A 5,589-nucleotide genomic window follows, 5' to 3' on the forward strand; every position below is an offset into this window, starting at 1 on the left:
CGGAAACCGAGGTGTACCGGGGCTCCTCGAGCACAGAGAAGTGGCGGCCCGCGGCGCGCCGCCCCGCGCCCCGGGCCGCTCCGCGCCGCGTACCCCTTCACACGCCCGCATATGCACTGACTCCGCGGCCTTCGTCTCCACACCACCCCACTACCATGTTTGCCTTAATCGCGAATTAAGGGTTCCACCAATGTTTTCTATTAAACTCGAGGACTTACATTGGATGTCTCTCCTTCAAGCATGAATTTCATTAGCAGTTTCTTAAATATAAATTATCATTGTTGAAGAAACAATGCTAAATGCTTTGCCTTGTCTTGCGGTTAACGACAGTTTTTATAACAGCGAACTTCTTAAATTATAAATTACGTATACTTACCAAAGAATAAGTATAAAAGTTAAATTTAAGAAACCCATAATAGGTACCTTACTCATAAATCTCATAATCCCCATGGCTACATATATTGTTAGCTACATAACGTCTCTATGAATGTTAATTTTCAGAACGGTCGATATCCGGAAGAAACATTGCGATATTCAGTGCTTGTTTTATTTGCCACCCTAGAACAATTTAATAGTGGAAGCTTAACTTTATTATAACGACTGTAATGGTGTAGAATGAGAAAATGGCAGCCACAGTAATTAATTGAGCGTAAAACAGGGCTGTAATGTCAAGAGGTGTTTAGTGGCCGGACAGTGCCTTTACAAAACATTCACTAATTAGGGTGGCGCAGGGCTTCCCCTGCTAGCAGAGCGTGTTCAATTTGTCCCCTTTTGTTTAAATATATCCATGTCAATCTCTTTTAAATTACTTCAATTGTTTTAAAGAGTGACTCGGTAGTAACTTATTTGAAATCAGGTTTCAGCATTCTCTGTCAATCATAAGGTTCGAATTAGTATTAACAAGATAACTCGTGAGCAGAAAGGTTCGTTAGTAAGGACGTGTCACTGTGTCAATGCACCGAGAAGGATAGTACGCGTATCTGACGCAAAAAGGTGGTCAAGTGCGCTAGTTACCGGCGGGCTGGTGTGTCGTCGCTGTGCGGATGGAGTCGAGTGGGTCGGTCTATTTGTGGTGACAGGAGAAGCGTGGGCGCCGCGTGTACTGAACTGGAGTGGCAATGACCTTGACACTAAGCGAGTGGCCTTGGGTAGCACGTGGCGGCTGACACCCGCTGTCTGTTGTCGGAACGCCGCCGCCGCCTTTCCCAGGGGAGCTATTGTGGATACGCCGCCAGATTAACCGACATTGATATTGCGGACCAGGAAATATTCGCACGCATTCTTTCTATCACTGTTTTGTACAAAGAAACTAAATTAACACAAAGAATTTGTTTTGATATTTGTGACGTGGAATAAAGTAGTAACAAACGACGTTCTAATCCAAGCAAGGTTGAAAGGCATTAGCAACCTACTGACAGAAATAGAGAGAGGCATTTAAAGAACCTTGCTATCTGATCAGGAAAATACTTACTTCACAATAGGTCACTCTGACAGATACAGTTAACAAACAGCTTTACAATCAAAATGCCAACTTAAACTAACTTATAGATAACAATCTGTAGCTATAAGTTTATTGTTACCTATAATAAAATAATCTACGGCTGATACATATAAGCGTGTGAAATTGTAATCGGATTTTAATTTTATCCCCTTATTTTGTCCCGGCTTATTTGCGTATCAGCGTTTTTAGCAAAAACATAACACGAATATAAACGTAACAAGAACTTTGAATTTTGAAAAGCAAATAAAAAAGTGAAGAAACAGTGGGCATATCCATTCTAGTGTTATTGTGTGAATGGGTGCGATTCAGCGCGTCGGCGACGTGCGGCAGCCGGCAGCCGGCGGCGTGTCGAGTGCGGTCGCCGCGGGGGCGGCCAGCGCGCCCCCGCCCGGCCGATACGTTTATGAGCCGACAGCCGACACTAACTTTAACGGTGACCCCGCCCGCTGCTTTACATCCCGGCTCAATGAAATACGTCACGTTACACCTAACCTCAAGATTGCGCGAACGAGCGAGCGTGTCCTAACAACCCCCTACTATCGCTCGAACTACATGCCTGTCTGACGAACAGCTGATCGAAACGTGTTGTACGAGTACGCTACGCATCGTCTAATACGAGTACCTGTTCGTCATATACGTTTTTGCTATTCATTAGTACTTTGTACAAAACAAATCCTGATCCTTAATTTAAGGACATGGAACCAATAAATACCGAATATATACTTTGTTCACGCATGTGATGTGACGTGAGCGTTGTGCATTTCTAAGAGAAAATTTATGGTCCAAATGTCACTGTTCACAGCTGACAGTTCATATCCATGACATTCTTGTTAGAAATCAAGATCAGATTCGGCCTCCGGGCTTAAAGTTAGCCGGCCCGGTGTGTGTATCTTTGCAATAAAACACCGGAAGTCCGTACGTAATACGAATTACGATTCACCTGACGTGAGATGTCATTGTAGTGAATCGAGTATAAGCATAACAAAGGTAAACAAAGTATCAGCTGTCAGCGTGCGGCGGCCGGCGCGTGGCGAGCGCCCGGCGGCATGAATGGACTCGCGTTTTATCATTATCACCACTTTGTTGGAAGTGACGCGACGATTCCGACTGTAATTTGCCGCCTTGAGACACCGAGACGCGTGCCGATGATATTTATCTCGGCTTACGGGGCGACGAGCGGCCTGACCTAGTGTGGGATTTATTATCCGTTTTGTTACAAAGCAATGGCATTGTTTGAGCTTTTACGTAGCAAAGGAAAAGTGAAATTGATAAAATTTGCAACGCTATTATGTTAACACAGGTAATTTTATTGACGAATAAGTAGAGCAGATTTTTAGTATAGGCGGATTGACTTATTAAAATACTGGATGTCCACGTCTTCTTCCTTACTATTGCATAGGATTCTTTACACAGTTTGTGAGGTTTTCTAAGGGTTGGGTGAGGTTGGCTTGGCCATCACCTAGAGAACACTTTCAGTTGGACTTACGGCGATGTATTTGCAGTATGTAATTTAAAATTTAATTAACCCTTTTCTTAAAAGCTACCGTTTCTTAAATATGAGTTATTCATTTTTATTTATTTATTTAAACTTTAACAACAAGGAAAAATCTACAAATGGCGGACTTAATGCCAAAAGGAATTTTCTACCAGTCAACCAGAGATCAAACAGAGACATAAATGTTGATGCAGCATTCTAAAATTATATTATACATAGGAATTGAACCGCCTGCTATAGCAAAATAATGCTCTACGAAAAAAAGATACAAAAAGAGGTTTCAAAAATTAGGATATCTTGTCAAGAAAAAGGTAGGTATAAAATAAGATTTTCCATAACACCCGGAGCACAATTTAAGAGCATAAGCTATAAATGCAAACAACGACATTGTCAGACAGACAGACAACGACAAACGTTATTTTTGAATGCAGTTGGCTCTCTGTAATTCATTCACTGCTATGCTACGGTCGTAGCGAGTACTTATGTTTTGTATAGAGACGAAATGACAATGTGTCATTAGAATTACCCTTTTTTAGCGTGATTTCGTAGCACCGACGTAGCCGCATCGTCGCGGTTTATACATAGCTGCTAGGTACTACGACTGTCAATAGGATAACAACCTATTGTTATGTCTTTAGATAAATTTTATTAAAAACGTTATATCCACGTACACTGAGAAAAAAATCATCACCAGGAATTAAAAAACAGTTCTGTACTGGGAAAAAATTTAGTTTTAGTAATAATTATGGACGTTTCTCTATTTCTGTAAAGTTTATTTATTTCTACAAACAGCTCAGTAATCCCAAATATAATTTCAACAAACAGATAATAGAAATTGCAAGAACTAATAGAAATTGCAAAAGTCAATTTGTTCCTATTAGTTAGCTCTCCTTGTCCCCGGATTAAGTTTATTTTTGTAATTCTAAGTGTATTTTTGTTGTACTTTTCTCTCAGTGTAGGTACGCTTACTCAGCCAAATGGTTTTTAGGGTTCCGTACCTCATAAGAAAAAACGGAACCCTTATAGGATCACTCGTGCGTCTGTGTCTGTCCGTCTGTCACAGCCCAATTTTTTCGGAACCTACTGGACTAATTAATTTGAAATTTGGTACATATATGTAAATTAGTGATCCAAAGACAGACATGTAACGTAAACAAATGCATTTTAACATGGCCCCCACTTTTGGGGGCTAAATGAGAAAGTTTTTCAAACTATATCGTTTTATATATCAAATGAAAGAGCTCGTTTTGAGAATTTTTAATGTATTTCTTTAGAAGTTATTTAAGAATATAACCGGAAAAATTACATCCCCTCCCCCTTTATCTCCGAAACTACAGGGTCTAAACTTTTGAAAAAAAATACACAAAATACTTCTTTACCCATAGATGACAGTAAAAAATATTAGAAATGTGCAGTCAAGCGTGAGTCGGATTTAATGTAACCCTTGGAATATGCGAGTCCGACTCGCACTTAACCGGTTTTTTTAAAGCCTAATTAGTTTCCCACTGATGGCCAAAAGTGTCCACTTTCTTCCGCCGCTCATCATGTTTTAGTGCATGCTCCCGCCATTCGTATTAAGACGCGTCGGGGTCGTCCCGCCATCTCTTCTTTGGTCTGCCTCTGCCCCGGCTAACCTGCGGTGTCCATTCGGTAGCCAATTTGGCCCACCCGTTCCGGGTGCATTCGGCAGACGTGTCTTGCCCAGTCCCACTTGAGTTTGGCGGCCGTAACACCCACGTCTATGATACCATACAAGTTTAGGAGCGCAGTTTGGTATTCCTTACCCGATCGGTTCTGCGGACTCCAATTATGTTGCAATTTATATCTTCATGTTTCAAAATGAAATATTTATGCTATTATTTAGGCAGAATTTGTCATAGGTTAATTCCTACTTAACCTAAAATAAAATCAAGCCGTTACTAATAGGTTATCTCATTATTGATCTGCAATCATATTTATTTTAAACAGTGCTTTAATAATAGAGAATTCATTAACTGGCCGCGCGCACATGGAAAAGCTTTTCAGTGAAAATTTAAATTTTAATTGAGATTTATCATATTTTATACACAAGCCCGAGATTACCAACTTTATTCGAATAGTTATATAAAAAAGTTAACAGGATTAAACGGAAAATACTTTTGAAGCAATAAACCTATTTTACATATTTCAGTTTCATTTCAGAGTTCTGCAAAACTTTTCGTTTGACCGCGTGAAGTACGGGACTCGCATAGCGGAAAATTATTTTATGGCTTTTGTTGGACTCATTACGAAACAAATTTTGAAAAACAAACTTACCTATAAATGTTAGGATATTTTATTTCATACATGATCGAGCAAATAGTGATGAAAATTATACACACACCTGGGGGCGATTTTTGAAATTCGATCGCTTGATTTCGTCAGTCGGAAGTCGGTGGAAAACAGCGATATACTAATTTTTGAAACACTAGCGATAAAAATCTAGTGGTATTGACCACTCGTTTTCAATTCTATTAGTAGAATTTAAATGCCTAGTAGTGGAGATATTATTGAACGAAATACATGAAATCGACCGGTCGAATTTCAAAAATCGGCCCCTGTTCCGAAAATTCCG

The sequence above is a fragment of the Cydia fagiglandana genome, chromosome 6 (genome assembly GCF_963556715.1).
Source record: "Cydia fagiglandana chromosome 6, ilCydFagi1.1, whole genome shotgun sequence".
NCBI classification, from domain to species: domain Eukaryota; kingdom Metazoa; phylum Arthropoda; class Insecta; order Lepidoptera; family Tortricidae; genus Cydia; species Cydia fagiglandana.